The following is a 19,916-nucleotide window of genomic DNA, read 5'->3' on the forward strand; positions in this document are numbered from 1 at the left end:
TGAATTCTCTTTCAGGTAATTGTCAGCAATACAGCAGTAAATATTAACACAAAACAGATTATTAATGAAGGTCATGCAGGGAGAACAAAGGGTAAAATATTTAACTGCAGCAGTGTTTGACTCTATTCTCTGCAGTGAGAAACCCTGAAGTTATTTTCAAGTTCCACCATTTTTTTCTTATTTTCGGTCACATTTCTAAGCTTTCTCAATCTCCGTTTTCTGTCTAATGAAGAGAAAATAGGATTCCACCGGGACTCCTTTCTACCTCTTCCAGGAATTCTGTGAGGATCAATTGAGATGAAGCACTGGAGAATGCTTCACAGACATTAGGTTAGGGTAAAATGTTTCCCCCTGGCTATAAAGCAAGTCATGTTCCTGGGCTGAAGAAACTGCAAGGAGGTTAGTCGCTAGGAAAAGGAAGCTGAGCATTGCTACTTAATGCCATTACCCAAAGGGACACTTACTCTATTAGCCATATGTGTCTGTGTGCACGTGTGTGTGTATACATATGTAGATATACACATATGTATACATATACACATTTATATACACACACATATATATACACTTTATATACATTATATATATTTATACACATATAAATGTATATATATTTATACACATATAAATGTATATATATTTATACACATATAAATGTATATATATTTATACACATATAAATATATATACACACACACACACACACATATATATATATATATATATATATATATATATATATATATATATATAAATGTTAGCAGTGCACGTCATATGTACTGGCTTATGGTTGGTCACATGGACATACAGTCGGTCATTTAACCTTTTATATATATATACTAGTGGCCCAGTGCACAAAATGCTTGCATGGGTGTGTGGAGGGGAGGTGTCTCTCAGCCTGGCCTGCATCCTCTCCAATTTGAGACCCCTGTGCAATCCGGCCTAAACTGGCAGTTGGATAGCCCGCTCACAATCAGAGACTGCTGTATCCTAACCACTCACCTGTCTACCTGCTTGATCAACCCTAACTACTCTGCCTGCTGGCCTGATTGCCCACAAGTGCACCCCCCTGCTGGCTTGCTCACACCCAACTGGTCCCTCTGCTGGCCTGCTCACCCCCAACTGCCACCCCACCAGCCTGATCATCCCCAAATACCCTCCCTTCTTGGTCTGATCTTCACCAGTTGCCGTTCCCTCCTGGCCTGATCACCCCTAACCACCTCTGTCTCAGCCCCGCCACCATGGCTTTGTATGGAAGGAATTCTGGAAGGTCTCATGGCCTAATTAGCACATTACCCTTTTATTAATATAGATAGGATATGACATACTGCCACAACTATAACATGTGTACCAGTATTACTCTATGAAAATACATACTTCATGTGATAGGACATTACATTGTATATGTTGTAAGTAGTAGCAAATACTGTATTCATAGCAATAATATACACCCTGTGACTTCCCTTTCTGATTTGGGAATGGCTCCCCAGCTCTTTGCATATTTCCTGGCCCCTAATGTATTTTTTTTTTGTCATTCAGTGTAACTTTATTTACTGTTTATTGCACTTGATTTGATGTTTTTAAATTCTACCCACCAAAGAGTCAAAGGATTATTTTTTCCATGAAGTTTAACATTAACATTAGTGAATTCATGTATTCATGTGATTTTTATTGTAAACATCTGGATTATTCACATTGTCATAGATCCTGAACTTGTAGACATGGATCATGCAAAGGCTGGCAGCAAGCCAGGAAGCCACTCTGCAAGCAAACAGATACTCTGCATGGCGAGAAAGGTTATAGCACAACATTTAATGTCCAACCTGAGTTTCCTCAGAATGTTATATATATGGACTTCTTAATACATATAGTATCAGGAACTCAACTGTTTGGTTGGTGACAGGGTTGATATGGTTTCAGGAGGATTATTCCTGAAATAATTAAGGAGAGAGTGAATCAGTCTTTTCTTGGTTGCTTGCTCCTCCCCAGCACCTTCATCTTTCTTCTCATCCTCATCTTCTTGGGCATCTTTGTCTTCACCTTCACCCCCTTTGCCTCCTCAAATTCTTCCTTGGCACCTTCTCCCTGTTCCTATTCTTCCTCTTTATCAGCCACTTCCTTCTCCTTCTCCTCTTCAGCTTCTCCTTCAGAGGGGGTGTTCACCCTAAGCTCCCTCGGCTTTTGCAGCCTCAATGGTCTCCTCCACCTCAATCAGTTCCTCCTAGATGTGGCTGGTGTATTAAGAAGGGAAGGAGTGAGCAGACATCAAGTAAAAGCTAGTCTGTAAACCACTTTAGGCAGATTGACCAAAGTCCTGGCAACTCTGGGAAGAGCCACTGGCTGTGCTTCTCACGCTGGTGAAACTGAGCTGGGTCTCCTCACCTTCCAAGAGTTTCCTGTAAGCTGCAATGTCAATGTCCAAAGCCACATTGAGGAGGTCCTGGTATTCTCTTAAATATAAAGCCATTTTACTATTTGTAGTTCTCAACTCTTTTTCTAATTTGTTGATTGTGTCCTACAGACCACGAACATCAGTGTTCTGCTTACCCTTCAGCTCTTGCAGCTGCGTTCCCAGAGCTTAGTTCATGCCTGGCATGCACTTTCTTCAGAAAGGCAATTTAGTCCATCAGGCTGTTGGTGTGCTTTTCAAGCTCAACGTCAGGCAGAGCCACTTCATCTGCACCTTTGCATGCCTCCATCAGCCAGCCCTCTGCATCATCATGGTTCAACACCTCTTCCTGGTAGCATGCTTGCAATTTGCTCTCAGTCCCTTCCAAGCCCTGGTGCCTGCTAACTGCCACTGCCTCTCCTGGCCAGAGATCAGTGCACTTGGTTGATGCACAGGCATCCCATTTTCATTAAAATGTTCAACCTTGGCCTGCTCTACTGGTGTCCACAGGCGGCCCAGGGCAGACAGTGATACCTCGTCACCCCAGCCTACCCAGGGTCCCCAGGCTGCCTGGACCCTTCAGGCTGCATCAAGCGCTGCACATCCAGCATGCCTGGTCCCTGATGGCAGCATGGACACTGCAGGCTGCATCAGGCACTGCCCGCATGGCCTGCCTGGTGTCCTATGGTGGACTGGACACCATGGGTGCCATCACGTGCAATCCGCCCTGCCTGCCAGGTCCCCAATGGTGGCCTGGAATCGCAGGCAGAGTCAGGTGCTGCCTGCCTGGCCTTCCTGGTCCCAGATGGCTTACCTCTGAGCTCATCACAAGATTTCAGACATTGTCCACTTGGCCTGCTGGAATCTGATGGTGGCCTGATTCCAGCTGGCAGCATCAGGAGCATCTTGCGCATCCTGAATATGCAAATTTACCCTCCATCTTTGTCAGCTTAATTTACATATCACTTCTCATTGGCTGTGGGAGTAGCGAAGGTACAATCAATTAGCATTTTTCTCTTTTATTGGTGTAGACTAGAGGACAGGTGCACAAAATTTGTGCACTGGGGGGGGGAGGGGAGGCGGTGACTCTCAGCCCAGCCTACAACCTCTCCAATCTGGGACCCCTTGAAAGAAGTCAGACTACCTGTGAAGGCCACATCTCACCGGACAGTGGGACATCCCTCTCACAATCCAGGACTGCTGACTCCCAACTGTTCACTTGCTTACCTTCCTGATTGCCCCAACTGCTTCTGCCTGCCAGGATGATCACTGCCTAACCACTCCCTGCCAGCCTATTTTCCCCTAACTACCCTCCCCTGCTGGCCTGGTCACCCCTGAGTGTCCTACCCTGCAGGCCTGGTCATTGCTAACTGCCCTTCCTTGTAGGCCTGATCCCTTCCAACTGTCCACACCTGCTGGCCATCTTGTGGTGGTCATCTTGTGACATGGGAGCAGACATCTTGTGTATTGGAGTGAGGGTCAATCTGCATGTTATCCTTTTATTAGATAGGATAGAGGCCTGGTGCTTGGGTGGGGGCCAGCTGGTATGCTCTAAACGGTGTCCTGGATCAGGGTGGGGGTTCCCTTGGGGAATGGAGCAGCCTGGGCGAGGGGCCTCTTGTGGTTTTCAGGCCAGCCATGCCCTCAGGCAACCCAATTAGAGGCCCTGGTATCTGGGGTTTATTTATCTTCTACAATTGAAACTTCATAGCTTGTAGCAGAACCAAACCTTCTGCTCACTCCATGGCTGCAGCCATTTTTGTTGGGATTTACTTACCTTCTATCATGGAAACTTTGTAGACTTAAGTCAAGGCTTGGGACAGCAAGGGAAGGCAGAAAGCTTGGCTTCCTCCATCACTGGGAAAACCCAAGCCTCCCTCCTCTCTCTGGCCTCAGACATCTTGGTTGGATTTATTTGCATATTTGCTCCTAATTGGCTGTTGTGTGTGGCTTGTGGGCATCTATTGTGAGTGTAGCAGAGTGATGGTTAATTTGAATATTACTCTTTAATTTAATAGGATATAAGTGTATATGTATATGTATATGTATATGTATATGTATATGTATATGTATACACACAAACATATTCAAGAGCACAACAAGAGCATGTAGCTTTTCCTCAGTCCAAAATGTAGTTGAAAGTTCTAAGAGAAGTGAGAAAGTTTATTTTGAAATTAAATGGACATTACATGGCTCAACATTGTGGGCTTCTAGGAGCAATTGAAAGTGTTTTAACTAAGATCTTAATAACTCAATAATTGTATAGCAAAAGAATTATTAGTTCTTAGGGAAAGAGCATGGAGCAGTGAGTATAACATTAAGATTAAGAAGCTTTACACAGACAAAACTGGTTTGGCTCAGTGGATAAAGCATCGGTCTGCGGACTGAAGGCTCCTGGGTTCGATTTCGGTCAGGGGCATGTACATTGGTTGAGGGCACATCCCCAGTGGGGAATGTGCAGGAGGCTGCTGGTCAGTGTTTCTCTCTCATCGATGTTTCTGGTTGTTTGTCCCTCTCCCTTCCTCTCTGTAGAAAATCAATAAAATATATTAAGAACTGAAAAATAAAAGTTAAAAATGAAGAAGCTTTACACAAATGTTGACAACTGATGTGAGAAAGAGTACAAAGTAGAGAAGAGGAAAAGCTGACAGATGCTTGTCAAGCTATAGGTAGGCACTGATAAATATGTATGTGGGCGTATTGAAAATTGGTTGCACTTTGTTCAGAAGTGGACAGGTTATTCCCACTGATGGTAATTTAAGAAATTAAGGATGATGTACATGGACGACAAGATGTCAGAAAATAATACATTCTAGTGTAACATTTTACAGCGCATACAACCATGAGCCCAAATGGAGTCTTAGAGTAAATTTAAACATTGTCGTGAAAAGAGAAAATTAAATGGTGTTTTGAATTTTTACATTTCCTTAAAACATTGCTCTCCATTGAGATATCCTCACGTAAGTGTTTTTCGTTTTCAGAACCACTGTCACATGGTAGACAGAATTATGTACCTACTCTGTACAAACAGTCAATACCTTCTAGGAGAAATTACCGTGTTTCTCCTAGAGATGATGATTTCAGTACTAGGTAATGGCAACAAAACACAAGGTCACCTAATGTATACTAGATACTGTTTGTTGTTGAGGTGAAATTCATCCATCATCAAACTATTTACCATTGAGCAAGTAAGTAGCATGCAGTTTATTCAGAGTCTTATGCCACCGCCACATCTGTGTAGGTCCAAAATATCTTTATTGCCCCTAAATAAAAGCTCTGCACTAGCATTCTCATCCCCGATCCAGCAGCTTCTATTAAACAACCACCAGTATTCTGTCTCTATTGATGTGCCTGTTTCCCACAGATCATAATATGGGAATGAAACAGGACAGGGCATTTTGTGTCTGGCTTGTTTCTGTTAGCATAAATGTTTCCAAGGGTCATCCACGTGGCAGTAGTCAGTCCTCAGCCACATTTTTGATTAAATATTCCATTGCAAGTCTAGTCACTCAGCTCATTTATCTCTTCATCGGTTGGGGTCATTTTCACCAGAGGACTGCTGTGAGCATTCTTGGACTGGTATTTCAGTAGAAGTTTCCAGTGATTTTGGTGCATAACTTAGAGTGGAAAACTGAGTTTTATTATGATCCTGTGATAAATGTTTGTTGAAGGAATTTCCATTGTTTTCCACAGCAGTTAGCACCTTGTCACCTTTCTGTTGTTTGTGCACAGGATTCGTTTTCTCTAAATCCCCAACAAACCCTGATATTTTCCTCTTCACACATTGGAGTCTAGGAATAAAGTAGCATCTCATTTTGGTTTGGATTGGCATTTCACTAATGACACATTATGTTGATCATCTTTTCATGAGCTTGTTAACTGTTTGTGCATCTTCTTTGGAGAAATGACTCTTGAAGCCTTCTGTCCATTTCCATTTTCCTATTTTTGTAGTCAGGGTGTGTACATGTTCCATATCTTAGTAGGTGATGGAAAAATACTTCTCCTTTATTTCCTTAAGTTATTCCAGCACAGATGACCCAGGTTTGTGATTCAGCAAGCATTATGTCCCACCATCTAGGGAGGAGGCACACCGTGACCATGGCATTGCAGGTTCTAGAGATGTGCACTGCTATCGAAGACAAGGGTGTTTAAAAGTGTCCCCCTCTTTCTGTTAAATTACAGCAGGAATGTTTGGGAGGGGGTGTGAGGTAAGAAATCAATCTAAGGACTTGTATGCCTGCAAATAAGCATAACCAATGGATGGAAGACACTGGGGGTGGTGGTGAGTGCATGTATTAAGTGGGATGGGGGGACAATATGAAGATATGTATACATGTGATACTTTAATCAATTAAAAATTGAAAAAAATAAAAAGTTAAAAAAATAAAAGTGTTTCCCTCTTTTATCCAATAACTTGATACAGCTGTTAACATGGACACAGTTAATTCATGTTTTTTACTATAGTAAATTCTGAAATTTTGATGGCTGTGGCAGCAGTCCTGATAGACATTATTCTGAATGTCGAACTAGAGGCTCTGAAGGATGGTTTTTATTTTTTATACTTCATTGATTTTTACAGAGAGGAAGAGGAAGGGATAGAATGTTAGAAACATCCAACAGCTGCCCCCTGAAAACCTCTCACTTGGGATGTGCCCTCAACCAAGTTATGTGCCCTTGACTGGAATTAAAACAGGGACTCTTAAGTCCGCAGGCCAATGCTCTATCCACTGAGTCAAATTGGCTTTAGCTCTTAAGGCTGTTTATGTGAGAACTATGGTAAGTGTCTGGATATACTGTGTGTGAGAGATAGGATTGGATTTAATTGCCCGCCTTGTGTTACTCTAAGGTCACTTCCAGTTGCCAAAGGGAGTACTATATGCAGTATTGGTATTGTATTATCTTGGAGATCTTGTGTTCTTTTCTTATAGCTCATTTGGAACAGTACATGCTTTCAAGGATGAGAGATCACATTCATTTATCTTCCTTATTAAAGAAACAAAATTCTACTTTTTTTTTTTGTTGGAACTTACCTGATGATATTTTCTCTAATTGCCCTTGGAGTGGAATGGAGAGAGTGGGGAAGAGATAGAGCTACATCAAGGGGAGAGAAATACCTTGAATTTTTCCTCATGTACAACCCTCAACCTGATCCAGGAAGGGACCCTGCAACCCAGGGGCATGCCCTGGTCCAGTCCTACAAACAAATCCTGCAGGGCCAAGGCTGGTACTCTTCCCACTTATGCATACCAGTCAGTTTTTTTTTTTTTTTTTTAACATCTTTTAATCAGAGGGAGAAGTTGACAGAGTGAAGCATGGGAACAATACAATGGTAAGAATTTCAGCCTGTTTTCAGAAAAAATGTGCATTCACTTTTATTCACAATCAATTATTTAAGTTAAAACCTTATTCATCAGCTGCCTTTTAAATAATTGTAGCTCTATTCCCTACGTCAGCATTACTATTAACTTTTCAGCACAGGCAGATAAATTTATAGGTTTCCCTAATAATTAAGACTTTATGGGGTCATGCCATACTGATGCAAAATTATTCAATAAGAGGTTCAAGTATTGTTATTTTGTCACTGCTTTGTCAAGAGGTTCAGGTGGAACACCTCCTGCACAAAGGTCTCTTCTGATTTATGGTGGAAGCAGTCACTGAGATTATATAGCCACAGATGAGATGTTTATGATGTGGGGCATGACAATTAATGCAGCAGAATATGGGTAACCTCTATAAGGGGTCCTGGTGTTGGCAGAGATCATAAGATTCACCATCTACTCATGCAGTACAGCAGCTCAACTTATCGGGCTCCTCTGGGAGAGTCAGGAGGGAAGCTCCTGTGACACAGGAAGTAGACACTGAAATTAAAAATGGTGCTAAGGTATGGATGACATTTAATTTTTTTAAAAATTGTCTTCTGTTGTTTAAGAATGACCAAAGGCGAATGGTGGGATTGGGGAAGAAAGAATTGCAGGTGCCTTCACATCCTATGATGTTTCTGCATAGGGTGCAAAGTTTGAATTATTCAAGGTTATTTCATAAGCATTTATGTTAATTACAATATACTTAAATATTTAAATCGAACATTTGCATTGTTGAAATATTCAGAATAAAGTTTTCAACAAAATGGGATTTCTTGTCTGATTTTACTCAAACATGTAGAAGCAACGTATTTGGAAGGTGAATTGAATTCTTGGCCCTAAATTCCCCAATATGTCTTTGCCCATACCGCATACCAGATTTTGAAAGAACTGCATACAGAATGAAGCAGTGTGCTACTTCTTTATGGCATAGTGCCTTCTTTTCCAGTTAGGCAGGGCAAACAAAGCACATTTTCTTTGGAAAACCTAAATGGAAAAAAGGATTGAGGAATCTCCAACAAGGCTGCAAAGCAATTGTTTGCCTCCTTCCTATGGCATTTTGTATGCCTTCAACCTTTAAAGGAATAAAGTAGGGAGAAAAATTACATACAGAATGATACGTTTGAAGAAGTCTTAATGTAAGCATCCCTTTGCTTATTGAATGGCATCAGCACCTTTCTGATATGGGAATAATAAGATTGAAACAGAGATTGTCACTTAAACCGAACCAGTTATCTTTCCTGACTATACCTCTGAATGACATGAACAAAAGTGCCCCTTGGTAGTGATATGTATTTTACTGTAGAACTACTCATGCACTTCCCTTCAACTGTTTGACATTTAATGTACTACAAAGGGTGTGCTCTCCTAAACATCAAGTTACCTGAAGCCTTGTTATATCTATCAGTGTATGTAAACAAACATCTCATTGGAAAGGTTTTTTAAAACTCACGTCTTTGCCTGTTGAGTGTATAGTTATCAACACTTCCAAGGTGAATTTCAAAAATTAACACAAAATGTACGATTTCTTAAAAGTACTTTTATTAGAATGGTGTATGTGAAGTTTGTTGAAAAATGTGAAAGCTGGAGCCTCAGATTTTTAAGGACTTTAAAGTCCAGCATTTAAGACTGGGGGCAGTGAGGGAATAAACCTTGTTGGGTTTGGCTCAGTAAGCCCCTTTTCATTGCCACCTGGTATGCTGCTGGCCTGATGAAACACTTAATAAAGCCACTTGGATGTAACATTTACTCAGGTGAATTTTACCAATGTAGGTTTGAATTGATAGCACATTTGGTGCAGAGAAGTACAAGAAGGCAAACAATGCAAAACTTCCCAGCATAGAATAGATCACATTATATAAATTCTATAGGGACGTGGCTAGAAAGGAAGATTAAGGAAAAGGAGAAAAGGATGAAAATTCTGACCAAGGAAAAGGGCTCCTCCTTCTATTTCTTAAATGGATATTGTGGAATCAAACCAAGCTATTTACATACTTTTAAATATATTTATTTTTATTTGTTTTCAGAGAGGAAATTGTTAGAACCACCAATGGTGAGAGAGAATCATGGGTTGGCTGCCTCCTAAAAGACACTTACTGGGCTTGGAGCCCACAACCTGGGCATTGAACCCTGACCTCCTGGTTCACAGGTCAGAACTGAACCCCTAAGCCAAGTGGACTAGGATTTGGCTTTTTTATTCAGAGTTTTCCCTTTGTCATCTGTGTCCCCCAGCTGTCCTAAATCCAACCTGCCTGACCTCAGTGCAGATTGGTGGAATCTGTGATACATTCAATAGTAAGCAACTGACTGTTGTGCCTTACTCTCCCTGCTTGCTTTCCGACAGCTTGGATACCCCCATCCATACAGCCTTCATGTACAGGATCCCTGTGCACCAGCAGTCACCACCTACCCAGGGCCCTTGAGTGCCCATCTTCACAAGTGTTGTCTCTATAGAAACATACACTTGCTAAGCCTCCTTGCCCTGATTCTATGCCTTTTGTGCATTTTGATAGCAAAGTTCATCAAAATACATAATTTTTGCTAGATTTCTCAGTTGTGGTCTCCAGAACAAATGAAGTGTCAGGTGCAAGAGACCTGTTGAGAGACAACATGCAGCAATGAGTTTTCATTTGTTTCGCCTTGTTTTTTTGGTGTGTTTTTAAATTCATTCTTTAGAGAGAGATGAATGGAGAGAAACGGAGAGAGAAGTATGCATTCATGTGAGCCAGAAATATTAATGGTTGCCTGGGGACCGGACCTGCCAGCTGGACATGTGCCCTGACCAGGAATCAAACAGGTGACCTTTGTCACTCACAGGACAATGCTCAGCCCCGCTGGCCAGGGTCACTAACTTTCACTTTTCTTCCTTAACATGGCTAATAATCACTATAAGTGGCTAATAATCACTATTAATGCTAATAACAATGGACAAGTCCAGAACAGGACATGATGACAAGTGCTTTACATAAGTTAGCCCCACTGGTGAATCTCACCACAATGTAATGGGGCATGGTCTCTATGTGTGGTGAGGAACCAACACCCAGATCATGAGATGTTTAGCCCATGCCCTTCCTCCCCCCAAACCTGCACATTTTTATACTTTTCCTCAAATTCCAGAGATTTGATCCCAATTATGGACACTGTTCCCTGTCAAGCGGGGATAGGATGACAAGGTGCAAGCAGAGAGAGTGTTTGATTAAGAGAAAATCTTGTTCTCTGATCCTCTTTCATGGGGTTTGGGAGACTCACCCTCTGTTACAGATATCTCAGCATTTTCTCTCCTCTATAGAAGTAACATATAGTGCCTTGCCAGTGTGGCTTACTAGACCTATGATCCAAAAGGACATAGTTCAATTCTAAGTTGGGGTAGGACCCCAAGTTGAGGCCTTGATCCCAGGGGGCATACAGGAGACAGCCAACTAATGATTGTGTCTCATTATTGCAGTTTCTATCCATCTCTCCCTCTCCCTTTCCCTCTGCAATTATTAAGAACTGTACTTAAGAAATGGTAACATATGCTCCCAAGATGAGGGGCCCAAACTAGAAGAGTGAAAGGAAGATGAAAATAAAGAATGGCAATAAAAAGAAAGGAGGGCCAGGTGCTGTGTGTGGCAAGCTGCGAAGCTGCTGATACCCAGCAGAGAGCAGCAAGCACATGAGTGGCTGGCACTGAGTGAGAGACAGAAATAGCACATTAAGGAAGATGAGAGGAACACGTGGAGGCCTGTCCCTGGGCCTGGGTGTGTGGCCTTCTCCCCAGGTGCTCCTATGGCTGAGCGCTGACTGAGCCAAATGAGACAGCCCAGGGCCAGAATGCAGTGGCATGTGGGCAGAACGCCTGTTTCTTGCTGGGCAGCTGACTGTCCTTTGACTATGGGAATCCAACCACACAGTACGATTTCTTCCTTCACTTGGTTGAATTGCCCTCAGGGTGGCCCTCCAAACCCCCAACTCCCCAGAGTGACCTTCACCTGTGTCCACTTAAGTGCTTTCCCAGAACTGGCTTGAGGTAGGACACTCCTCAAACACAAAACTCACTGCTCAGAGTTGGTTTACCACAGCCTTGACTGATAGTAATGAAGATCATGTGGAGAGAGCCTTCTCACATTATGACCTAGCCTCCACAGAGGGTTTCATATTAGTAAGGGACACAGATATTAAGAAAAGTTTTATGCCAGCTTAGCATTTTTTGAAATGCTAAGCTGGCATAATGCTAGCATTTCAACAAATGCTAAGCTGGTATTGTCCCAATCAAGCAGGGGCTGCATCCAGGGGGATGACAGGTTTGGATTTGGAAGTTCAGGCCTCTAAGTAGCTGGCAGGATGATGTCCCTTTCAGTACTGGAGACCTGACTTGTGCACAGGGAAGCTCTACCATGGAGTGACCACAGGCCAGTGATGGAGGCTCCCAGTGGGGAGGAGTGTTTTAATCTATGGCCACTAGGAAGTTGTAGTTCAGTGGTGCTAATGGGAGGCCAATTGTTCCAGTCCATGTGGATGCACCTTCTGTGGGCTGATCCACTGAACAGTCACAGAGTTAAGGGAAGAGGTACTGGTCCCCCAGAAGAACCATCAAACCAGAAAGGATAAGTGGTGATGGAGCTGCTGGAACCAACCTCACCACACTAGTGTCTGTGCATCATAGATGCTCATGCCCTCTTACTGGACCAGCAACTGCAGATGGCAGAATTGGTTTACATATCATAGGGGACTCCAAATGGTTCACATTCGGTTTCCTTTATTACTGACATTTATTTCCAACCATTAAACAAAGATAATCTTCCTTCTACCTGCCAAGGCTGAATCCCACCTCCGTAGAGTTTCAGGTTCACATCTCTAACTCCTTAGGACCCATCTCCCCAAAGATAACATCTGCCCCCAGTCCGCATCTCCCCCCACCACTGAGTAGTTGTGTGAAAATGGCTGCTGGGTTCCTTTAAGATTCACTTATGTCTGAGCTTCAGTGTCCAAGGGCCCATAGTAAAGCCTATGAGATGTGCACCCAGCTAGTCAGGCATGTAACAGGGTCACAGAATGGGGTTTTGGTTATAGAACGTTCTATAGACACCATGAGGACGGGGGTAAGTACAGAACCAGAACACACTTGGGAGGTCCAACTCCTGCAGCATATGCTTCAGCCCCACATGCACCTGGGCAAGTCGGCCCAGGTCGATGATGTTGCTCCTTTCCTCGTAACTCTCCAGGGGGGCAGCATACAGCACACAGTTCAGCTTGCTCAGCCCGATGGTGTGGCGAAGCAGGTCCTCCAGGACGGTCATGGAGATGGTGTTTTCACAAAACCCTAGGGTCATGAGCTGGGAGCAGTGGCTCAGGGCAGGCAGGAGGTCCATGAACTGGGAGTCCATGATCCCACACTCATCCAAGTACAAATCCTGCAAGGTTGGGGAGGCTCTCTCTAACAGCAATTGGAGGGGCCCAGAACTGACGTGGGTCAGGTTGAGCCTCCTTAAATTCAGGACTTTCAGCTGGCTGACATTCAGATGCTGGGAGAGATGTCTCAAGTCACTTTCTAAGAGCATGCAGCTAATGATGGATAGAGTCTCCATCATGCAACTGGGGAGACACAGAGCAGTTAGGTGAGTGGGGTTGAAATGGTTAGACAGGGGGAAGCGAGCATGAGACAGGCTTTAAGGTAAAGAGGCCCATGTTACCTTAGTATCAGGTCTTCCAGATGATGACCAAACCCAGGACCTTGCACAGTGAAAAGTGTGATTCAGTCAGGGCAAATTTGAGTAGAAGCCGTTCTCCATCTCCTACCTGCTCTGCGAGGGATTCGGCTCCATGAAACATCACACCCTTCATTTGTTCATCTGTCACCATACACCCAACCTCAGACACACAGGTGTTGTGACCATGAATGATGGGAGGTAGAGGTGAGAGGAGCTCAGAAAGGAGCTCAAGCAGTAGGCAACCAGTGAAATTTAGTATTGGAGACAGGAACCAACATGCCATCCATTTGGGCTCCCTACCAGCAACAGCCTGGACTCCTGTAACCCTCATCTCTTAGCCCATGAGGCTACTGGCATAGTTGCAGAAAGAGCTAATCTGGACACTGTTGGGTATCATCCAGATGGAGCTGCCATCCTGCAGGAACTTAGATCACTGCATTTTCTACAAACTACCTATCCCTTTTCATGATTCCTACCTCCAGAATCCTGCATTCACGAGGCATTCCTTAGCAGGAGCCTTTGGCAAGCCTTTTCACACAGGTGATTAGAAGCAGGTTTGGATTGAAAGGCTGCCATCACCAAATCGATGTGTGGACATAAATCCCTGAAACCTCACTTCTGATGGGCTTTCCTCTCCTCATTGCCATCCTCATGATTCCATTGAACAATCTTCCCTTACACACCACTTAGGATTCCCAAGCTCCCATCACCTCACCCAAAGCCCCCATTACCTCCATTCCTAGTAAGGAATCTCTTCAGTAGCATCTTTCTTATTTCATTCATCCTACCTTTGTCTGGGGGATGAAGTTACTTGACAAGGAAGTTACTTTACAACATGCAAGGGGACAGAGCAGTGAACAAGACACTGACTGTGCGGACCCTAGTGACTCAGGCTCTGTAGCACTGCTGATGAATGGCACATAGGAGGTCCTCTCACTGTGAAATGAAATGAGAAGGGGCTTGCTCTGGTCTGCAAAGAAACCTTGCCATCCCTCATCTGAGCATCTGGTCCAAGCGGCCTTTGAGGATGGAGACATCATCCAAATAGAGCTTCTGGAGGCAGGAAAGCCTGAGGAACTGAGAGGTGAACAGGCTAACACAATGCTCCTCCTGCTCCAAGGTGGTGTGAGAAGACGCAAAGACATGGGAGAGTAGGAACCGACGCAGATTGCCCATCTGGTCCAGGAAAGGAGTGAACTTCCTCAGAGTGGACAGTTTCCCAGTACAATTTAACTTCAAATCCTGGACAGAGTTAAGCTGCACCATACCCAGGATGTTAATGTTTTCCTTTGACACAGCATAAACCTTCACCTTCGTACAGCAAAGGTGCAGCAAACCTCTCCTCTCGCTGACTTTCTTAATAAGGTAACTGAGGGATTCATTAAGGAAACCTCTCTTGAGGCAAAGGTCTACTAACACCTCCATGGGAGCCAAGGGTGGCTTTGGCCCCGTCCTTAAGCTGTCCAATTTCCCCCTCCTCATGGGCTGTGGGGCCTCAGGATCCAGCAGTGAGCACACATCAGCTCTGGTTCCTGCCCACACAATACAGAACTCCTGATGAGCTCCCTTCTGTAAATTCAGCATCTGCATTTTCCACCTCCTGTGGAGAAAATAGGAGGTAGACAGGGGTACATTAAGATATCAGGGAATAAGACCATGGCCAGGAGTCTGGGAATCTTGACAGCTGGGCCAGACACCTGATGGGACTTTTCCTCCTTACCCCAGAAATAAGATGCTCCTTGCACTACTGGGATCCTTCGTGGTACCTTTCAGTGCCACCAGGAAGGGGGTTTCATGTCCTTCCTGTCACCCTCTCATCATCATCAGCCCTAAATATCTGAAGCTGTTCTCAGAATGACCCCAGCAATGGCTCCAAGGCCTCCCTGAGCGCTCCCTGTGGCCCTATGCAATCCTATATCCCAGCTGTAACTGCTCAGACCACCATGGCCCAACTAGGCCACTGAATCCCCCTCACCTGGGTCGAGTCTCCTGGGCAAGCAGGGCATCTAGCCCATCGAGCACAGCCTGCAAGATATCATGGTAAGGCTGCTGATGGTTCAACAAGGCCCCCAGAGGGAGGCAGGGGAAGGGCCAAGCCTGCACCAGAACCTTCAGGACATTGCTCTGCCTCCCAGCCAAAGCTGCTGTGAACAGAGGTGGGAAGAGCTCCATAGCCAGCCACTCCACTGCAGCAATAGCAGAGGCTTCATCCCTCAGCAGGCTCTGGCATGCCAGGTCCAGGAGTCTGAGTGGAGCCTCATTGTTCATCCTGATGAAGTGGCTCTGAAAGAGATCCTGGAAAATGGTCAGGAGCAAGGCATCATGTCAGGCTAAGCATGAGCAACCCCATTCCCTCTCCCTTCAGAGGAACCAGCTGAGGGCCAAAGGCACTGCTCTGGCAACAACTGGAGCGTCCCAACTTACCCCAATCCCATCTTCTGCTTAGGGGCCACAAGGCCACTCAACACTGCCTCTCCTAGGCTGGTGCAGGATATATACCTCATCAGGCACCAAGGAGTGGTGAGATGACCACTCCACCCCTCCCACATGTACTCACTGCCTACCTGTAATTCTGCTGTGCAATGAGTACTGGGAAACCAGAGAGATGGCCCCACCCTTTTTTAGGGAAACCTTTCTTATTATTGCTGAAGGATTGAAAGCCCATGGAGTAGGCAGCAACCCCTGGTCGATCACATCTCTTGCCAAGCTACAATAAATTATATGGGGAAGATTAAGGAACACTCACACAACGCATACCTTGTGTCTTCTGATATATTCTAAAAGAGTAAAAGCAGAGCAAAAGTTTTCATAGCATGAGGGAGCTAGAGATGAGAAAAATAACCATTAATTTGAGATGTACATTTATTGTGTGTCCCTTCTATGAATATTAGAATGACCACTTTATCTATGACAACAGAGGGCTCTCATGCCACAACTAAGCCTCCTCCCAAAAGAGACTGGAAGCCCTGGTCAGTGTTGCTCAGTTGGTTGGGCATTCCCCCTTGCACCCAAAGCTCATTTGTAGGTTCCATTCCAAACTCCAGTTCAGAGTAGGCAGGATCCAGTTGATGGATGATTCCCCAATCAATGTCTCTCTCTCTCTTTCCTTTCTCCCTTCCTCTCTTTCTAAACATCTCTTGGCTTTTATTAAAGAACTCCCTTAAGACCTGTTGTTAGACACATAGCCTGGCCTCCAAAAAATCCAAAAGGGATATTGTCACTTTGGTCTGCAGTAGGTTCCTTGGGAATACTCTACTTTCAGACACCAGGGAAACTTGCTCTGAAAACCTATATGAATGGAACACATCAAAACAGAAATAAAACCTTTTGGATTAAGGCTAACCTGCATCTACTGGCAAAGGCAACGTCAGTTCATTTATGAGGAAATAAACCACAATTATGTGTGGGACCTGGGGAACCACCTTAGGCTTATGATTCACCAGACTGGGTATGATGCAAGAGCCCTCTGCTCTGACCTGGGCAGTGTCTCTCTTGCTCTTGCCTCTGGTCCCTCAGCCTCCTCAGAAACCATTATACCCCATCTGGCCACACCTTCCTGTTGACATCCTAGCTGAAATGGCAACTTCCAACTGAGAGCTGAACCTTAGCACTGGTTCTCCAGGCAGTTTACCTGATTGGGTTTTGCACTCTGGACACCTCCAACTGAATCCTAGGTCCTTTCATGATAGGAAAAGAAAATGAAACCAACCTGGAAGTAAACTTGATGGGCTGCTGGTACCATATAAAAACTCCCCAGTATTCCTGGTAATACACCATTAGGCAGACAAGGTATTCTCTCAAGAGAAAAAAGGGATACAATGCAAAAGCATTGAGTACCACAGTCCTGACACATGATGTTACCTCAACTGCAAACTCATTCCTATTCAAGTAGTAACAGAGGGGCAGTTGTTGTTCCAGATTTTGAGGATCAAGCCTTCCCCAAAGGAGGAAGGGCCAAAATCACATCTAGGGATTGATCAGGAGAAGGGAGGGGTGCAAGTTTGCAATGGGACCAATAAAATGAGCCAAAACAAAGTGCACCCTTGGGAAACTCACAGGCTCTGACTGGGTAAACTAGAGAACTGAAAAGGCTGGTGGTTGAGAAGGAAATGGTTGGATCCCTTAAACCCAAGCTGATGGGAGTACAGGCAGGGGATTCAATCACCCTCCCTCTGTGGAGGTAAAGTCCATTCCCTCCAGAAGAACCAGCTGAGCTCAGCAAACTGGCTTGAGAAAATTAAATGTAAAAATATGGGCTATGCAGAGGCCAAAGGAGAGGTGTTTAGTGGAACCTAAAACTTACCCAGTTATAAAAGGCATTGAGAGGCTAGAATTGTGGGCTCTTTTAAATAATGGAGGCACAGAGAAAAATAAACCTGGACTAAAAGCCCTAAGTACCCTTACCAAGGAGCTGCTCCCAGAGGGCATTCTATTCAGCTCAGGCCTCCTATTTCACACCCTAATCTTCCAAAGGTAGCAGATTAGGCCCAGTCAAGTTCCAGGGTTCCTTCCCTAAACATAACTGCCAAAGAATGTATGGATAATTAATGTTTGCTCAACCCCAGGGAAGAACACATGCTATTTGGCTTCAAAAAGTTCCTTCTAGGCCTAAAACTCTCACTCAGATTGTGAGGGAAGAGTGTCCTCTCTCAGGATGAAGCAGAGTGCAGAGATACACCTTCCCCTTCAAAGATTTGGCATATTTGGTAAAGATATGCCATATTATAGGATGTCCCATGGTGCACTGTCACAAATTGGATCTTTTGAAATTGAGACTAGAGAGAGACACACAGAGAGAGAGAGAGGCACAACGCTTTTCTGCAGGGTCTTCTTTGCCTCCTGCAATGTGATGCCTAAACAACTCTTGTATTCCAGGGAGAGAGACCATGTGACATATTAACACAGTGGTATTCACCAGAAATTACAGAATGGTTGGTTAGATTTCTTGAAGAGGTTCAAATTGTAATGAGTTCAGGAAGTTAATCTAGACTTGTTCCTGGGCTTTTAGTAGGAGTGGTGCCACGTGGGGGCTGCATTTCTCTTTAACACTGACAGTACATGCACTAGAAAGAACCTGGAGCCCAAGCTCAGGCAGCTTCTATGAGATCCCAGTGTCCAGGAGTTACAAGGAGGCAGGAGGGACCACTTAGAATGACCAGGAAACAAAGTCTGAGCTGAACTTTTCTTCGTCAAGAGCAACAACCTCTCCTCTTCTCATGCAGATTCTGCTTTCCTGGGGCATGAGCTGGGGCACTGGAGGCAGGAGCACAGCTGCATCAAGGGCTGTCCTTCGTGCCCAGTATAGGAGAGGACCTGCCGACTCCCAGCACCCATACATGACTCTGGGGATGTTTTTACCACATCCTGGTCCCTTGCCACCTGCCCTCATCATGGCTCTCACTTATGTACAGGCCACAGCAGCCTTTGAGCACATGATTCCTACTGGGATCCCAAGGCATCTGTCCTTCCAACCTTTTGTTTTCTGTTTCGTTTCTGAGTGGGAGAGTGGTACTTAGAATGTGCTCAGAAGGCTGGGAGCCCTCGTCATGCATCCCTGGGATGTCAGCCAACCTCTCATAGCCTGACGCTGGGACACCCACTGACGACAGAAATCAGGAGAGAGATCTCCCCAATTCATCCGAGCTCTTTTGGAGAACATGACTTGCTACAGTGTAGAGAAGGAAAGGCAACATCCCAGCTGCTCTCCTGGATCCAGAAAAGTAACAGAGAGGTGGTAGTATACCTTTCTTGGTTTCCTGTCGCTCTGGGCCTTCAGAGGTCCAGTGGATCAGTCCCCATGCATGGGCTTTCCCACATTCAGCTCTCTTATCCCAGCCTTTGAGCAGACATGCTTCCACCTGGCGTCTTTCCCTTTGAAGTCTGACCTCTTCTTACCCTGAGGTATATTGTCCTCTGCCTTTTGGAAATTCAAAAGTCTCTGCTCGCCCTCCCTGCCCTGCCTGTGCCCAACAAGGCCTGCTTTCACCTCAGACACAGTGACATCTAAACAATGGACTGCCCCTCTTTCTTCCTCCAGAAGGAGGGCTTGAGAAAATTAATAAAAATGTGGCCTGTGCAGAAGCCAGATGAGAGGTGTGGTAGCAAATTCTGGGACATGACTTATCCAATTATGAAAGGGCAATAGTTGTGGGCTCTTTGGAACTTTGAGGCACAGAGAAAAATATACATGGGCTAAAAAAAAAAAAAAAAAAAAAAAAAAAAAAAAAAAAAAAAAAAAAACACAAAAAAAACAAAAAAACAAACAAACAAACAAAAAAAACCCTATGTATTCTTATTAAAGAGTTGCACCCAGAGGGCATTCTCTTTAGCTCAGGCCTCCTCTTCCACATCCCGACCTTCCACAGGTAGCAGATTATGCCCAGGCAAATTCAACGGACCTGACCCTAAACATGACTGCCAAAGTTTGTATGGATAGCTAATGTTTGCTCAACCCCAGGGAGCAACCCCATGAGAATT

The sequence above is a fragment of the Pipistrellus hanaki genome (assembly GCF_964339955.1).
Source record: "Pipistrellus hanaki genome assembly, chromosome: Y".
NCBI lineage: Eukaryota > Metazoa > Chordata > Mammalia > Chiroptera > Vespertilionidae > Pipistrellus > Pipistrellus hanaki.